This window comes from Rosa chinensis, chromosome 3 (genome assembly GCF_002994745.2).
Source record: "Rosa chinensis cultivar Old Blush chromosome 3, RchiOBHm-V2, whole genome shotgun sequence".
Taxonomy (NCBI): Eukaryota; Viridiplantae; Streptophyta; class Magnoliopsida; order Rosales; family Rosaceae; genus Rosa; species Rosa chinensis.
This window is the reverse complement of record NC_037090.1, coordinates 41,635,184-41,655,126: the sequence shown is the minus strand read 5'-3', so window position 1 is coordinate 41,655,126 and position 19,943 is coordinate 41,635,184. Positions and strand designations below refer to the sequence as shown.

Sequence of the window (19,943 nt, the reverse complement as noted above, 5' to 3'; positions counted from 1 at the left end):
AATCAATTACAAAAAAAGAGATAAGTTGTATGCTATAGAAAAAAGAGAAATTTATTTTTAAAATAGAAAAAATAGAAAATATTAGGGTTTAAACGGGCGGGCCTAGAGGGCCGGGCTGGGCTTGGCCCTAACGGGCTCAAACGGGTAGGGCCGAGGGGCCGGGCCGGGTTTCAATTGCATGGCCCTTACCCTACCCTATTTGAGAAAGGGTCGGGCCGGCCCGCCCTAATGCAAGGGCTGGGTAGGGCTTCGGCCCTATGGGCCGAAGGGCCAAATGATGACCCCTGGTTGAATTGTTGAAATGCTTTCCGGGTTCGATTTCGGATTTCCAGAATTCCAGTTGATCTTGATGGTATAATTGCAAACAGTCAAAATGATATAATTGATTTTTATGAGCTTATGAGCTTACTGATTAAGTGACTAACTGGTTGAAAACTTGAATTGGTCATTTGACAGTTCAATTTTCTTTTGATTTTGATGTTGTTTACTTGATTTTAATTAAGTTAATGATACTGATTGGGTAGTTAGAAATGGGTTTGATAAATTGATTTCCATTTAATGATGATTTCTTCTTCAATGGTAGATTCATGATTGACAGATTGTATCAGTAAGAGTTTGCACTCGATCAGTGAGGTTAGTAAGGAGAAGGCCTCAGACTAGGTGTATCTTTTTTTTTTTTCAATTAATAAAATTTCCTCGAACCGTCGAGATTCTTTACTATTTTTTTAACAAAGTGAAGAAGTCCAAGCCCCACCGAAGTTAGAATACTGGATCCGCCACTATTAATGATAAGAGATAAGAGTATGTCTATTGGGATCACTTGCATTATCAATTAGCTAGTCCCCCGTCAACGTCACTTTCTACTTGTTTCTTTTTCATGCAGCTGAGGAATGATCAGTCGTTATGAAATTTGAACAAAAATACGAAAGAAAATTAAAAATTAGGAAAAGAAAAAGCTGTAGGTGTGGTTCTCTTAATTGTTAAGGAACCAAGTTTGGCCAGGCAAATATGATAAGATCTCCAACGAACACGTTTCAGACTTTCAGTCATCTACCAGTCCACTACCTAACAGTCCTCATATCTAGAAATTTCTTAATTCTTACATTATAAACTTAAGGTCCATTAGTTGAGGCATCGAGTCTTGAGTTCTGACCTAGCAAGCTGAGATCATTGAAATTTTTTTGATCCATCGATCACCAACCAATCAATCCCCTGTACGTTCTCCTCAGATCACTTCTCCATTCTCTTATTTTTCACTTATATACCGATATATATAGCATACTCACATTAGCAACCAATTCAGATCACGATATTATGGGATTCCGTAGACATCCACCGCCACCACCACCGCCAGACCCCTTTGCGCCACCACCACCGCCAGACCCCTTTGCACCACCACCACCCCCTCCTCCACATCATCATCATGGGCCGCCCCCTCCTCCACGTCCTGAGTTTTATTATTCACCACCACCACCACCACCCCCTCACCATCACCATCCACCTGGTCCTCCTCCTCCTCCGCGACCTTATGCTCCAGGGCCTCCACCACCGGGTCCACCAGGACCTCCACCACCATACTTCGACCCCTACAGACCACCTCCTCCTCATCATCCTCCACCTTACTAGTTAATTATCTCTTCTCCGGTCTCGAACTTTCCTTCTTTATGAAGATATTATGCATCTGCTTGTTCGACTCACGTTGGGGATCATTGTAGAAGCAAGCCGGTGCGACTCCTACTCCTACATTTCTGATCAGGATAAAGAGACGTCACCATGTGCCTGTGTTATATCATTTGTAACTTTGTATGTGTATTTTTTTTTTTCTTTTGCTCCCTTTGTTGTGTTTAAATAGTATAATAATAATGATAAATAAACATAATTCCATTAGCGATGGTTCCCCCCACCGCCCTCTCATTTTTAGAGTGGCTTAATTTTGCTATTTCATCCGCCACACGTCAATATGAGAGAAATAAATATCGACTCTTAACTTTGGACAGATTCATTATTTCTTAGACAATAAATTTATCCCTCAAAGAGTCTTGATTCAATTAGAATTTTTGAGTCTTCCTCCACTTGGATATTTTTAAAACCATCTTGAATTGCCTGATTGTGACCTTCCTGGAGGGGTAGAGCCTCAGTAACAAGCACCGAGTTTTTCTCAAACATTTCTGGTTGAAGCTAGAATAGAGATCAATGATATAAAACCTGCAGTTGCTTGATTGAGGTGGTTAACGATCAAAATTGAGCTTGATAAAATTATGTTTGGGTAAATGCCAACGGATTAGTCTAGATAAAGATTTATTTTAGGCTGAGGAGGAGGATTAATTACCCTTCTAAAGTTTATGAGGTACAAGTGCAACGAGAATTATAAAAAGAACACTTAGACCATGGATGGACCATGGTATTGTAGGACGCTGATGATAACGAATCTGGGTTAGAAAAGGATGGTAGGCTTGGTTTGTTGGGATACAGCCTTCAATGGCTAGACTTAAAACGGCTGGATTAGATGATGGCTGCTTTCTGGTCAAGCGTGATGGCAAGGGCGTCGGTAAGGATCGTTGAGACCGTATTGAACTTGGCTTTCATGTTATAAGATATTTCTAGACCTACACAGCTTGCAAAGCCTTGGATCCCTCAATGTATTTTCAAATTCCATGATTTTTCGTCATTTATTGTTTATTAAATATGTATTTATTTTTTATAAAACCTCCACGTTCAAAATAATTTAAGTTATACGTGTATAGAATTAATTCACTGTTGTAAATATTATATATATATATATATATATATATATACTCGTGTGTGTGTGACTGTCACGTAAACACTCATTAATTATGTCCTGATAATATAAACCTTACTCCTATATTAAGGAGTCTAATGAGAATGAATGATACACTTCTATCTCATATATTCTTTCTCTCTATGTTCTCTCTCTCCTATTCTTAGATTATAATACGTTATCAGCACGTATTGCTCTTGTTTCATTTTCATGTTAAACTCCATTGTGATCCGTAAGCCTTATGGTGACAACATAATTGCCTGTGACCAAGGCTAATGATCTATGTGTATTCTCTCATTCTCAACAAATTGCTTCATATATCTATGTTTTTTCTTATATTATCACATAACAGATATATATATTTCATTGTTTTTCTTTTTTCTATTACATATGAACATCATCAATTATTTTTATGTGATCATATAATTTACACATATATTTGGATGTATCTTTTATATAATGTAATTGTTGAATTCTATGTTTTATATACGATTTTAAGAACTACATGTTTCAATAGTCAAGACTCGAGTTCGCTGACCGAGTAGTCTTAGAATCTATGGCTCTATAGACATCACACGAATGTTTTTCTCTTGTTTTCCCTATATGATCCATTGTTCATATTCATGAATACTTCGAATCCTCTGTTTCGAAATTTGATTTTTCTATTATTTTTCATAGAACATACAGTTTTAATACTTATGGATCCTCATATGGCTGCAGCTGTGGCTATGGTAACCAATTTTGGCTCATTTTTTGCATGCCCAATTTAGTGGCATTTACCAAGCCCTCCCTCAAAGGCAATAAACCCAAAATCAATTGTATTGATCAGTCAGATCCCTTGGGATTTATCTGAGCCATTGGACATCACTCCACTCAAAATCTATGATTTTTTTGTGGATAATGGAAAACATGTTGATAACATGGTCAACGGCGGTGTTCTTGACACCGAGTGATTTTAAGCTTATGTTTAGGCATTTTTCTATCTTTTTTTATTTTGTTTTGTCATTTTAAATCTATGTTTTAGCACCGATTAAACATAATTACATTTACCCTTGGGCCTAGTGGGCTGTTAATTGGATAGTTTTTTCTATCTTTTATTTCCCTACTTAGTTTAGGGAACCTATGTTAGTAGCTTTGTCCATTTTCAATAATTCTCTAGTGTTTAGAGACCTATGCACTTTATGTTCTTTAGCAAATATTTTGGAGTAGTGCCGAAGGAAGAGATCCGCATTTCTATGTATTTGATGTCTAATAAGCGGTCTAGTTTCTAAGTACCATTGTGGGTACTAACACATCTTCTTGTCTGTCTGTCAGATAGCGGAAGGGTATGTAATGACCATTCTGGCTTGAGATGAATGATATATTTCTTTGATTAAAAAATTAAACGTAATTACATTTCATTATTTTTATTTGCTTAATCACCTCTATTACGTTTAAATTACGTTTATTACAATTCTTACATAACAGATTTAGTGATGAGTATTTGTTGCAAATATCATGATAATGTGAATGTTACCATTTTTATTACCATTATATAGTAGTTATTGTTATTTATAACTCATTCTATATTATTATCTAGTAGCTATTGTTAGGGCATCTCCAACAGACTAGCTATTTTAATAAAAAGTTATAAATTTGGCTAATTTGAGATAATTTAGCACTCCAGCAGAATAGTTCTATGAAAGTCAAATTTGGCTTTTGCTAAAATCTCTAGCTAAATTTAGCTAGGGAGGAGAGAGAAAATAACAAAAAGCTAAACACTCCACGTTCAATTTTTTTAGTTTAGTTAACACTGTTGGAGGAAAAGCTAGAAATTTACTACCTAAATTTAACTTTTAGATGATTTAGCTAAAAAAATAGCTTTTACTATTGGAGATGCTCTTATAACTCATTTCATTACCATTTTTATTATCAATATATGGTAGAGAAAATTACATAGTAGCACATGACCAAATATGTAAACACAGAAAACCCACTTTCAAAAATATTTATAGAAATAAGGACATGAATCCAGGCCCAAAAGCCAAATGATGCAAGCCTGACTCTTAATTTTAACTAAAAAGTGATCAAAATGTTCGAGTTTTATCACAATTTATGAGTATTGCCACTGACCCAATATCCACCCAAAATTTAAATAATAAAATAATAAAAATTAAAAAACTTCCTCCATTTTCAGATCCATCAATCTCTTCTTCTTCTTTTAGCTCTGAATCTCTAGTGATTCAAATTTTGTTTCTGCCTGTTCGTTATTCGTTGCGAATAGGTGGTGGCGCGTGTGGTTCTGATTCGGACAATTCGCGGTTCACTGACACTAGATTTCTATGGTTTTCAATCTGGATTTTTAGGGCTCGATGAATAGCTTGGAATGCGTGTGGGTCGCCGTCAACATCAGGCTGTTGATTACCTCCGAGCTTTTGGTCGGCTGCACCGATTGCATTTCCGTACTTCCTGCTGAACCTCAGGTGAGATTTTGAGTTGTTGATTTGATTTTGATTGTTTTGATGTGGTTATTGAATCAAAGGTCTGATCTTTTTGTTGGTCAATTGAATGGAACCCTCCTCATTCTTCTTCTTCTTTTTCTTTGGTTGGTTTCTCTTCCAAACCGAGACCCACAATATTTTCTCCTGCTACTCTTTGATTCCTAACAACCCAGTCCTTTGAGGATCTCGACGATTACCAAGATGACACCTTTTTCAAGATAAAGCTCTATGCTTTCTGCAATTTCTAATGTAGCCATTTTTGTTCTGTTAAATTTTACTTAGTTTTGACTTTCAATTATCTGGGTATGTCAAAGTTTGGGTTTTTATTTACTGTAACAATTGAGTAGCTCAATGCTAGTTATCAAGGCCATAGCTTTAGTACTATAATAACACCCTTTCAACTTTACATAAGAATTAAGCGATTGATGGCTTCTTTGAAGTTCTCTTTTTCATATATGCATATTGATATACAGCTATGACAAGTATTTTTGCTTATGGAACTTTGGAAATGTTAAGGGATTTGTGATTAATTGGGGTGTTTTAAATAGGTGCAAATTGGGACTCATACATTCACCTACGATTATGTGTATGGTAGCTCCGCACTGTCTTCTAGCTCAGTGTATAATGATTGTGTTGCTCCACTAGTGGATGCACTCTTCCATGGATACAATGCTACTGTGCTTGCTTATGGCCAGTTTTGACATTTTTTTGGATTTTTTTTGCTGCAATTATTGTCTTTGTCTTATTTATGCTTGACTTGGTTTGTTTTATTTCTTCATGGATTGATAAATCTAATTGCTCCTGCTACTACTACTGAACCAAAGACACGTTTAGCAATAAAAAAGAAAAAGAAGTTTGAGGAAGAGCAACGTGTAAAGGAAGAGATTTTTTTTTCCTTTTGAGAAGTAACATAAAGGGATTATTCTAAAAAAAAAGTAACATAAAAGGATTAGAAGTCAAAAGAAGTAGTTAAGGGTAAAAAAGTAAATTAACTGATGATATGTGACAAGTGGAGAGCAAATTGTCCTTATTTATAAAATTAAGTCCTTATAAAGGAATTATATAAGTCAAAAGAAGTAGTTAAGGGTAACAAAGTAAATTAACTCATGACATGTGGCAAGTGGAGAGCAGATTGTCCTTATTTGCTTCAATTTTTGCATTCCTCTGCTTCCTAATTTTTTGCCCCCTTTTATATATATTCATGTGTCCGCTGATATGCCTAAAAATAAGCGTATAATTTAACCCTGTAAAATGTCATTGTTAGTATATGGTAAATAGGGATCGTTTTAACCGGGGATTGAGGGTACACCTGTAATTGCAAAAAACAAGTAAAGAATTAAAGTATAAAGTAAAAATTTACAAAAGGACAAAATACGGTTTACTCCCCATACTTATAGGGTCTCGATGTTTCGGTGACGTTTCAGTTTCACCTAAAAAGTCTCTGAACTTTCCAATTTCACCATAAAAATCCCTGCCGTCAATTTTCCATTAAAAAGCCTGTTATTTTGCTGACGTGACACTATTTCAACAGTAAAATGACTATTTTACCCTTACTGACCCCAAAAAAAAAATTACTATCTTTTCTCTTTTTTCTTTTTTAACTCTTTTTTTCTCTATTTTTTTAATTTTTTCTTTTTTATTCCTACTTTTTTAAACTCTTTTTTCTCTACTTTTTAATTTATTCTCTTTTTTTTTCCTACTCTATTTTTTTTTTTACTCTTTTTCCATCTTTTTTTAACTCTCTTTTCTCTTTTTTTTTATTTGTTCTCTCTTTTTTTAACCCTCTTTTCTCTTTTTTCTTTTTAATTTGTTCTCTTTTTTTTTTCCTACTTTTTTTCTTTAACTCTTTTTTCTCTCTTTTTTTAAACTTTTTGCCTCTTTTTTTATTTGTCCTCTCTCTTTTGTTTTTTTATTTTTTTATTTCTTTCTCTTTTCCGTTGACCTCTTCTTCCTCTTCCTCCTCTCTGCTCTTCGGCCTTCTTTTCCTCCTCCCTGATCGCAGCTCCAGTTTTCGGCGAGCATCACCACCTCTCCTAATCACCGTTGGCGTGCCCGCTGCTCCAAGCAAGTGCTGGCCATTCCACCATCCCTCCATCATCCCCGTCATGCCAGCAAGCATCACCATCTCTCCTAATCACCCCTCTCCATACATCGGTTCCAAATCAAATCGAAGCACACCCAAATCAAATCAATTCACCTTCCACCTCCCTTTCTTCAGTGCCAAAACTGTTCAAACATTTCTCTCTAAAGGAAAACTCAAATATCTTATCCTCTTCGAATCTCTATTGGCTCATCATCTCAGCAAACCAACACCAAAGAAACGTTATTGACGTCGAGAGAAAGCTTCTAATATAACTCCGACACCACGAAGGGGCCGGAATCTAAAGGGAAGAGAACCCGACCATTCTGATTTCCAGGCGTGGCCGAAAACTGGAGCTGCGATTAGGGAGGAGGAAAAGAAGGCCGAAGAGCAGAGAGAAGGAAGAGGAAGAAGAGGTAAATAGAAAAGAGAAAGAAATATATATATATATATATATATATAAAAGAGAACAAATAAAAAAAGAGAGAAAAGAGGGTTAAAAAAAAGAGAAAACAAATAAAAATAAAAAAAAGAGAAAAGAGAGTTTTTTTTTAAAAAAAAAAAAAAAGAGAGAAAAGAGTGAAAAAAAAAAACAAATTAAAAAGAAAAAAGAGTAAAAAAAAAAAAGTAGGAAAAAAAAACAGAGAACAAATTAAAAAATAGAGAAAAAAGAAAAAAAGAGAAAAGAGAGTTTTTTTTTTTTTTTGGGTTAGTAAGGGTAAAATAGTCATTTTACTGTTTAAATAGTGCCACGTCAACAAGATAACCGACTTTTTAACTGAAAATTGACGGCAGAGACTTTTTTGGTGAAATTGGAAAGTTCATGGACTTTTTAGGTGACATTGAAACGTCAGGGACTGAAACATCGAGACTCTATAAGTATAGGGAGTAAACAGTATTTTGTCCTTTACAAAAATAAAACAAAAAATAGAAATATATACAAGTGAACACAAAAGGGGGTTTTAGGATTATTAAATCAAAAATAAAATAAAGAAAATGTAAAAACACATATACAAGGGTGGAACGCAAGGAATAAAGATCAAAACCACAATCATATGCAAGAAATCCAATCACAATTCCTATAGTTGATCTTCTATGTCATGAGAAAGAAGTTGACCATGTGAAACGTTAGAAAGCAAACGATTTCCCATTTTTTACTTTCCTTGAATAATTAATCTAAGTGAAAGCACCTAAATCAATCCTATTGAACATGCAATCATAATCTAGAAAGCTAGCTAATCAAAAACACATTTAACGCATGAAGAACAAAGAAATGATGTCAACCAAAGTGCACAACCTAGTATGAAAAAGTTCATCTATTTGCAATCCTCCTTAATTGATTTCGATTTTTGTCCAAAACTTTTACTACTTAAATCTAGCTCCAATTACATGCATATATCTTAAGTTGGCCACCAAAGAACACAAACATGCAAAAGTTTTCTGTAATCCAAAATCAATCAAGCAATCTCACATAAGCAACACATAAATCAACATAAAGAAATCACAACTTTATTTCGAAACATATAAACGGGCTTTAAACTTTGCCCTTAACGTCATGTTAACTAGAATTCTTAACTCTATGAATCAAACAAAGGAAAAGAAAAGAAAGTTTGAAATACACCATGAAAGATGGATGACATGGCCTTGAGACGAAGAACTCGAAGATCCTTGAAAGCAAGCAATCTTCTAGGGACGACACGAGGGTGGATGGTGGATATGATCTTGATATATTGCATGACTTCTTCTCCTCCTTGGTTGAGACGCAGAGATTCTGAAGACTAGAGAATTGTCACGCCCCTGATTTTACACATGAAAATCGATATATATAATCTCATAATTATACATGCGTGAACGTTCAGTCACCAATACAAAATACCTGAAATCTTTTTCCCTTAAACTTACACACATATTGATGCCCTGAACCCTCAAGTTAATATACACTCACCCCAAAGAGTTATATAATACAAAAGCTTACAAATTAAATTTTCAACAACAAGATAAAACGTAAATGCTCCTCAGAGCTCACTACAACGGAAGTCCAAATAACGGTAAAGTCACAAAGATGGCTTCCTACCTTAAAGCTGCTAGCTCGCTGCCTCAACCTCGATTATCCTAACCTGCAGGATTAACCCCTACACCGTTTGAATAATGTACCGGGTTGCCACACAACAAACCCGGTAAGCTTTTGCAAGCCCGTATGAGTAACTCAAAACACACATGCACAACTCACGCCAAAAAGAGGAAAACAACTCACACTTTGATTCCTTAAAACACGAAATAAAGGAGAATAACTCACACTTTAATTTCCTTAAAACACGAAATAAAGGAGAATAACTTACACTTTAATTTCCTTAAAACACGAAATAAAGGAGAATAACTCACACTTTAATTTCTTTTCAAATCGAAACATAGAAAACAACTCACTCCTTGGTTCCTATCATTTGTACCAAAATCGTACCATAGAAAACAACCCACACTTGAATTCTATCCGTTAAAACATAGAAAACAACTCACATCTTGAATTCTATCAGTTGTACCATAAGCGTACCATAGAAAGCAACTCACACCTTGATTTCTATCAAAACGTTAATAAGGAAAACAACTCACACTTTGTCCCCTTAAAAACCATTAATAAGGAAGCAACTCACACATTGTTCCCTAAAAATAGGTAATGTTATGAGTTATTAATAACCAATTCCCTTTACCCCATGAATTACCTATATGGCAGACAGATTAGAGCTCTAATTGAAAACGTAATCACTCGTCCGGCCAAAGACGTGATCACCTGATATTCTGCCCAAGGTCTTAGACCTTCGATCCTCGGGCCGCACTGTCCCTTGGAGCAAATCATTAAAGGAGTCGCATTGGACCCAAAATGTTACACAAATCGCAACGCTTTTGAAAACAAACGAAATCAACATTTCCATAATCATTGTTTTCCAAAAAGTCATAACACAAAACAATAAAAAGCATCAATTCATGCCTATTGTTTTCATACCCAAATCTCAACGCTTTTCTCAAATTTCAACGCTTTTCAAAACAAATCGAAATCAATCATTTCCACAAATCATTTGTTTTCCAAAAGCCACACCCCAAAACAATAAAAAGCATCATTTCATGCATATTGTTTTCATAAGTCCACAACCCACCCAAAACATATATATTTGACGCAAATATATATATATATATCTATATGTAGTCATCCGCTCAGGAATGCCTACTAATACCAACTATAGTTTGCAGTTAACTAAATAACTCTCAAAACAATAAAGGTATTCCCGTTCATGAATGAACTTCGTGAGATTACTCACCTTAGAATCCCGCTGCGTCTTCTATACAGAACCGAACTAACACTATCACCAACAACTCGTCCAATTCACCTTTCGAAGCACCTAATCACCAATGATCTCAAATCAGTAACGATTCACATTTGATTAAAGTTCAAAAACCCTGTTTTGAACTAAAATCCCCCAAAGTGGCGCCAATCGAGGCGAAACCACATCCGAGACCTCCCAAAGTCTCCGGAATACGTCCACGATCGATGTGACCAAACCACAAGTCGATCAGACGCTCAAATCCTCACGGATAGAATAAATCGATCAGTATGAAACTGCAAAAATCATAACAATTCCATACGAGCTCCAAAATTTGTATATTATATATCAAAACGCTCGTATCAACGCGTAGAACATATATAATACCAAAAACAGTTCCTTAAGTGGCCGGAACGCCACCACAGACGGTGGTGCACCGCCACTGGCCAAAAGCTCATTATTTCACAAAACTCCCAACATCAAAAAGCTTCATCTAAGCATGCTTGTGAATTCTCATAACTGCCTCGAAGTCAGAAAACAAGCATAAATGGTCGAAAACTACCTCACAAGCAGTGAATAGTAATCCCAACTGAGTTGAACCAAGTTTCACGTGAATCGATCCAAACAACCACCAAGGATCGAACAAGGAGGCTGCTCTGAGCTCAACCAAGAAGACTTGAAGCCTCGCCGACGTCAGAACAAGGATTTCCGACCGGGTCTGAAATCGTCCAATTGCGCCCCCTTCTATCTCCGCCACCACCGAGAATCGGTGCTAGAGGACACCACAGGGACGACCAGATGGAGGAGACGATCCAATCTGGAAAGTTTGGTCGCCGGAGACCGCCGCAGTTCGCAGGAAAAGTCGGGTCGGGTCAGTCCGATTATTTCGATTTTGAAGGTAGCAGCCGAGAGAGAAGAGAGAGGAAGTGAAATGGTTTCCGGAAAAGGAAATAAGGAAAATAGTAAGTTTCTCCTTCGGGAAACTTCTATTTATATTTATACCAAAATGGAAATTCCTTCCAATGGCCATAACTTTCTCATACGAACTCCGTTTCTCGCGTTCCACATGTCCACGAACTCGTATCGACGCGCTCTACAACTTTCGTGAAGGAAGTTTTCTGAGAATCCCAACGAATAAAAAGTCAACCTTTGCGCCACCCCTAAAGTCACATTTTCCGAGCCACGAAAATAAAAAGTCAACACTTCTACTCCATCTACGAGCCACGAAACCGTCCAACAACCATAATTTAGATTCCCCAAAATCCTCGGAAAATAAATACGAATTTCTGGGGCATCACAAGAATGGAGAGAATTTTTCTGATGTTTATTTACTGAGGGAGAGAGGTGTTTTGTGGTCTTGTGGTGTGTTGTGGTGTGTTGTAAAGATGGGTATATATAGGGGAAGGCAAGGCTTCATGAATTTAATTTCTAAGGAATTTTCTGGTTGCACCACACAGCTCCAACCAATGAATTAATGTCACATCAGCTCTGCCATGTCACTCAACCAATCAAAAAGCTCCAAAATAATTCCATAATATTTCCAAATATATTATTGCTGATTTCCCAAGATTTTATCTGATTTTTCTCTTAATTTTCGGCCAAAATAATCTTGAGTGAAAATAGGAATAAATCTGGACTTGTTTTGGACATTTTCTCCCTTAAATCTCTCCATGGCATTATCCTTAATATCCTCCCTTTGATTTTCTCTTGATTTTCACATTAAAATTGCAGATTTTATTCTCTAATTTCAGCCAACATATCTTGAGAGAATTAAGGAACGAATCTGGACTTGTTTTGAGTATTTTCTTGTTGCACAATCCCATGAAACTCTCCCAAGATTTTCTCAACGTAATCTCCTTGATTTTCACATTATCTCCATCCTTTCCCATTCAAAAATCAGATTTAATCTTCCATAATATCTCCCACGTCATCTTCAAGCCATGTGGTCTCCTAATGCCTTCAGGTTTCCTAGCCTCATCAGGATTCCTGTGTTGACTGGGATTCCTAGTTGGACCAGGAAAACTCCATTTCTTCATTTCAGCTCATTTCCTTGTCATTTATTCCAATGTACCTAGAAAATAGAAACTAAATTAAAAATGATTAAGTAAAGGAAATAACTAAGAAAAATATGAGGAAATAATTATTAAAACGTCGCATAAAATTGCTCCTATCAAATTCCCTCACACTTAGCTTTTGCTAGTCCCTTAACAAAATCACAACACAAAGACAACTAAGACTCAACAACAAACGAAAACTCTATTGCCCTTCAACATTTTGTCTCAGAAATCTCTTACTTTCACAATATCAAATTAGCACTCAACCAAGAATCAATGTTTAGGCATTTGAGAGTTAATTAAAACACATAATTTACACATGATGCGGCAAAAATAGCCTCACAATTTAACCCTGCAAAATGTAGTTAGTATTAGGGCTGCACACGGATTGGGTTGGATCAGTTTCGACTCCAAACCATCTCTATGCCAAAGTGAGCAGTTTAGGCGTTTTGGAAAACCGGTCATAAAAAAGAAGCTCAATCCGAACCAATCCAATCCAATTAAAGATGGTTTGGTTTGGTCGGTTAGGCGGTTTTCACCTATATAATATTAACATGCTATTTATGAAAAAAAATCATAGTAAAAATTCAATCTCAAGAATTGAAATTGTGTTAAATTATCTAAATTTAAAATTCAATAATTAAAATCCAAAACATATAGTCCAAAACTAAAACCTAAATTAGATTCAAAGTGATTCACTTATTTAATGACTTAGCCATCAATACTAGCTTAATATGATAGTATTAAAGATCAAAGAATGAGAGATTGAGAGATCAATGGTGTGATATGAAATGATCAAAAAAATTGTAGCGATTATATACTAACGTTTTAGGCCTTTGAGCCTTGAATTCAATATGATAGTATATCATTTGAGAATAAAGTTATAACTGGAGATTTAGAACTTATTTAGAACAAACCGGACAAATGAATATATATATATATAACAAAAAACTTTTTCTCTTATGTTTCAAACATATCAGTCGGTTCGGATTCCGCGGTTTAAGTACAAAAGAAACCAAACCAACCCAGTTCATAAATGGTTTGGTTCGGTATTGAACCGATTTTCAATTTTTAAAGTTAAAAAACCTTAACCAAACCATATTTATCGGTCGGTTTTGGCCGGTTTGGCCGGTTTGTACCATGTTTTGCACACCCTTAGTTAGTATAGGATAAGTAGGGATCGTTCAGTCCGGGGATTGTAGGGTACAACTAAACAAAAAGGTCAATTTAAATTAGTAATTAATAAAACAAGTATTAACAAGTATTTATCTACAAATTTACACAAGAAACAACTATAAAAGGGGGGATTCAACTTTTGGTTTCTAAGTTCCTATGAAATAAAACAAAAAGATAAATATATACATGTGATCGACTTCCTCACACTCAAATCAGAATTTCCAAACCATATCAACATGCAATGAATTATTTCAATCTAAACAACCTAAAATCGTGCCAACACTAAATATTATAAATGAATTCGAAGTACAAGTCTGAAGAGATCGAGTACCACTTTAATTCTTATTTTGAATCTCCTAAGTTAGGAAAAGTCCATAACTTAAAATATTTCATATAAAACATCACGTTAATACTGAAGAGCATCCATCAACATTAAATATGAATCATTAAGTGCAATTAGAATTCTGAATCCAAACATGTATGCATCCATAAGAAGTTACAAACGCACAAACATGTAGCATATAATTTCGACCATTGTACATAGCCTTTACCACTTCAATTTATGCCCCAAAACGATTAGGTGAATTAGAACACAAATTTGGCTTTATTAACCTGCAGATTAACATAGTTATTCAACCAAAATCATATGCTTAAAAATATAAAGGATGGCACAAAATCAGATTATAAAGATATCATAAACAAATCAAGAACATAAAGAAACAAATCTGAAAATTACTAACATAAACTCATTCTCAACAAAATTCCAATTCCAATAATAAAGTTCATAAACGAAATCTGAAATTCAATACTAAAGAGTACCAAAACAGAAATAAGGGCCATGGATTACACTTTTTGATCTTCAAGGAGGCTTGGAGAACGTCAAGAGAACACAAGGCTTGGCCTTCAAGAACACGAACAGCCTTGGAGAAGTCCTAAAGCTCTTCACGACAAGAGGCTTTTTCTGAATATGTGGAGAGGGTTTTGGACAGAAGAGAGCTAAGCTAATGAACTGAATTTTGTATGAAGAAGTGATGATTTGGATTAGAGAATGACTGCTATTTATAGTGGAATTCTCATCTCTTGTGATGCAATCATGGCCAATCATCTTGAGGTGATTTCTCCTCCGAATTTGCTTGATTTTCTCATGACGAAGTCTTGATTTTTCTGATCTCATTCCCCCTTAATGACTCATTGTATATTCCTTGAATAGTGACCAGATACATCCCTTATTCCTCTCCTTTAAATTGCACTAATATCTTCTTCCAATTGTGCACATAATGAACTCCTACAATCAAGAAAAATCAGAATTTAATTAGTGTTATAATCAATAGTAAATAAGATAATCAATAATAAATATTGATTATAAACACTCCCTTTTATCTCCTTCAATTCTTCATGATTTATATGCTTCATCTTATCATTCATGTTTCCTTGATTACATCACTCAAGAGTTCTTAATGGGATGGACTCTCTTTAAAACAAGAAAATCAGAAATTAGAATGTTTAAAAGAAGAAAGTTTGATAGGAGCATTTTAATGCGACGTTTTAACTGTTATTTCCCTATATTTTCTGCGTTATTTCCTTAATAAAACTCTGTTTAGGAAAGTTTCCATTCTTTGATTGGGAAAGTTCCTAATTGTAGAAAGTTTCCGTTTTGTAGTTTCTATTTTCCATTTTTAGAAAGTTTCCATTTTAGTTTAGGAAAGTTTCCATTTTTTATTTTAGAAAGCTTCTATTTTCAGGTCTTTGGAATAAATAAGCTGAATTGAGTTCATAAATGGAAAGAGAAGCTTTATGAAGACTCTAGAAGATGACATGGCAAGAAGGTGACGCAAGAAGCGCAGGAATTATCAAGAGGCTTGGATTTTCGGCAAAAATGGAGGAAGGCCCATGTGAGCTAGGGTTTTTGTGACGTCAAGAGAAAAATGTGGAGACTTAAGAGTTTTGCTATCCAAAGCAAGAGGAAATCAAGGAAGAGTTTTTAAAAAGGAAAATATATTTTCCTTGGGGATTAAATTTGCTGTGTAATACTTAAGGAAAAACAAGGTGACAACGTGGGAATTAAAGATGATTGATTGAGGATTTCAAGGAGAGATTTTCTTGGGAGACTTTTATGGAAAGAAATATTGTTGGAGGAATAATTTGGTGTGATTGCCAACGTGAAAATCAGAAATAATCAAGGAGATGACGCCAAGAGAGATTCAAGGGAGATATTTTTGGAAGGAAAATATGTGTGCATCAAGGAAAAGCTAAAAAGGCGTCTAGATTCATCCCTAAATTCCCTAAAGGAATGTTGGCCAAAATTCATGAAGAAAATCAGAATAATTTCAAGGAAATTCGGCAATTAAATATTAGGGAGGTATTTTAGAGAATTTTGATTGGTTGGAACACATCACAAGGCTTACTTGGCATTCTATGATTGGTTGGACCACATCACAAAGCTTACTTGGCGAATTCTCATTGGTGGAAGCTATGTGGAAATTTCTGATTGCTTTGTGAACCCTAGCCGTGCTCCTATATATACTCCCCTCTTTGACGTTGAGAAGGGGCCTCTCCTTTACGTTTTACACTTGAGAAAAATTCAGAAAATACCTAGCATAGCTGTGAGCTTTTCTCTTCCTCTCTCCATCCTAGTCATCTCCACGGGTTCAAGCAAGGCCAAAGGAAGAAGAAGAGGCCGTGAGCACCACCATCCATCCCCATCCTTGAAGCTTTCTTTCGAGTTTCAAGAGACCACAACGTTAATCATCCATCTTCATCTTCCATCCACGGTGTAATTCGACCTCTCCTTTGTAAACCTTGTTTTGAATTCGTTGGTTATGTACTAGTTGACGTTTAAGTTTGAACAAAATTTTCAATTCTGAAATTTTATATGATTGTTGCCGTAAGCCTCTCCCAAAATTGAAAATTAAAATAAATAAAATAAAAGAAAGGTAAAAATATATATACAAGGGTGGAACACAAGAAATAAAGATCAAAACCACAATCATATGCAAGAAATCCAATCACAGTTCCTATAGTTGATTATCTATGTCATGAGAAAGAAGTTGACCATGTGAAACGTTAGAAAGCAAACGATTTCCCATTTTTTACTTTCCTTGAATAATTAATCTAAGTGAAAGCACCTAAATCAATCCTATTGAACATGCAATCATAGTCTAGAAAGCTAGCTAATCAAGAACACATTCAACGCATGAAGAACAAAGAAAGGATGTCAACCAAAGTGCATAACCTAGTTATGAATAAGTTCACCTATTTGCAATCCTCCTTAATTGATTTCGACTTTTGTCCAAAGCCTTTACTACTTAAATCTAGTGATAGGACCAAAAAGTGTAACGATATTATTGAATATGTGCCCCATTTTAGCCTTGTTTCTCCCTTAAGTTTCGTGTTTTGAGTCATCGAGTCATTTTAAGAGTCTTGTAGAGTGTTTGGAGTGAAATAGGCAGAAAACGCTAAATTCATGAAGAATCCTAGCTGGATCAGGATTCCTCACCGTCATGCAAATCTGTGGGCCTTAAGATAGAATTTATGGGAGTATTTTTCTGAAATTAAATTGTTTTAATTCTTTTTATTTTCTCTAAAAGAATTTAATTTTCTGCCCTTTATTAAATCAGGTTGACCAAGCAATGAAGAAGGGAAATAAAGCAGAAAAGACGTTTCAGTTGAGGAATAAAAGAGAAAGATGTTTCAGCTGGAAAATAAATAAGAGAAAGACGTTTCAGCTTGGAAATTAAAAGAATTGCCCCATTATGAGAGGATTTAAGGCCATAAAGGAGACGTTTCAGCTGGAAAAGCCAACCAATGCTCCCTATAAATAGGCAACATCCAGAACATAATTTGCATCACTTCCCAGCCAAGATCATTCCAAGACTACCCAATTCACTCCTTAAACCTCCATCTCCTACAAGACCGTGACACTATCCATCCATCAATCTACAAAGCTCTTAGGCGCTGAGTCAAGGACGCTCCACCACCAAAGCAGAGACAAGTTCATCACCTTGTTGCTAAGCCGCTGAGGAAAGCTTCACAGTGTAACTATGACTCTACTTATAATTTTTGTTTCGGTTTTGTGTGTTTCAATTTGTGAGTTGTGTAATTGGAGACATGAAATTTTCAAAATATTTTATTAATATTTTTGAGATTTTCAGTTTATTATTGAGTTAATTTTGAGAATTCTTTTATGATGCATGTTACAATCTTGTGCCCTTTTACGTGTTTAGGTAATTTTCAGAGTTAGGTTCATAAGTTTACATGCTAGAATAACGGTGAGAGTTCTTGTGTGTTTTCTTAATTTGCCAAGAGTAATTGTTATTTGTTAAGACGCTGAGTTAAACAAGTAGCAATTAGTTCTAAAAAGTGGTAAAAACTATGTTCAATGGTTAAACGATTCTGGAAATTACGTGTTAAATTCTATGTCTAATGGTTAATTTGCACGTGTGAGTTGATTCGAGGGTTAGATAATACTACTAGTTAAGAGAATTACGCTGAGTGTTTTCGAAAATTAGTAGTATTAGGCTTGGTAAGGACTTTTCCGATCCAATCCTACATTAGAACGAATCAGATAAATGGATTGATCCGCTGAGGCTTTTCATTTGGGCTCTTATCTAGGCATTTAAGATGGGCACATTTTTGTAGCATGTTGAAATGAATTTTCTGTTTTTACACTTAGTAATTTCCGAGTGGTATTGGTCTAGGTTAGGGAAGTCGATCATTGTATATAGTTTCATTTGTTTCGTTTTTATTTTAAGTAGAATAGGAACCAAAATTCAAAACCCCCCATTTTATTCTTTTATTTGTTAATTGATCTTTTTGTGTAGGTGTACCCTACAATCCCCGGACTGAACGATCCCTGCTTATCCTATACTGACAACTACATTTTGCAGGGTTAAATTGTGAGGCTATTTCAGCCGCATCAATTTTTGGCGCCGTTGCCGGGGATTGTTAAAATCCCTTGCACTTAAAGTGTCATCGATTTTGTTGTATATAGAATGCATGCTAATTTTTGTACTACACATGTGGAATGGTGACAAATTGCGATTTCTGTTAGGCCAAGCTTTAATTGTGATTTAGTTTAAGTTTTATGAGTGTTACAAAATTAAGCATGTCTGTTATCATTGTTGTACAATTTGTAGAAAGTGTTTTTTTTTAACCATATTGTAAATTGAATGTGTTTCACTTAGATTATTTTTTTTTTAATTTTTTTTTTTCAGCATGTTGTAAATTGTATATTGTAAATTGTAGAATGAGTTTTTTTTTTAGCATATTGTAAATTGAATGTGTTTCACTTAGATTAATATACTTAAGTTATGAATTTAGCTAAATACTTAATTGTTGTAAGTGTGTAAAATCGTATGAGTAGACAAGGGCCCTTTTGTTAATATTGACCTAAACCCTTCATTAGTACCTTGCTCAGGTCTCTTGAGGTTGAGGGCGGCCTTTATTAGCACTTGGAGAACGGCCTAACACATAAGTTAATTTCCCAGCTGAGTAAGGGGCGCATACGGATGGTGTCTAAGGTTGAGACCCTGGGTGATGGGTTCAATTGGATCTCAGAGATACTATAGAATGAGCGTAAACCACTATGTGGGAGTAGTCGATAGGGGCCTAAACCTCAATGAGGGAGTAGCCTCCGTAGTATCACCAAAATGAGTCCTCCCTCTCACTTACCTCTTAATCTGGCCATTCGGCCTTCTGAAACAAAGGAAAGAGACTTATGTCTGGGCGACTATCCCTATATCGTATCTCACCAATAGTAGTGGTTTCTATTGGGTTCGACTTACAACTTGGAATCAATTGAGATATTAGCTATGTTTATAATAAAAATAAAAATAAATGTTGTGTGACACGCTTAAGGTATATTGGATTAAACATGACTTTGTCGAGGGTAACTATTCTATAGTCCCATTGCACACTGAGGTCCTCTGTTCCAGTACCTAAGTATGTAAATGTAAAAGTAACTTAGAAAGTAGGAATGACATAATGTTTGTATTCCTAACCTTGTATATGTTACTAACACTTGATCTGGTGAGTCCATTGTGGAGCACACATAGGAAGAGA

General features: G+C 35.4%; 1 long non-coding RNA gene across 1 annotated transcript; it reads left to right on the top strand.

Moving 5' to 3' along the window:
• Positions 1 to 992: 992 nt before the first annotated feature.
• LOC112195130 lies at positions 993 to 1,914 on the top strand. Its single transcript, XR_002934367.2, has 2 exons — positions 993 to 1,214; positions 1,304 to 1,914. It is a non-coding gene; the product is annotated as an uncharacterized LOC112195130 (long non-coding RNA).
• Positions 1,915 to 19,943: the final 18,029 nt, after the last annotated feature.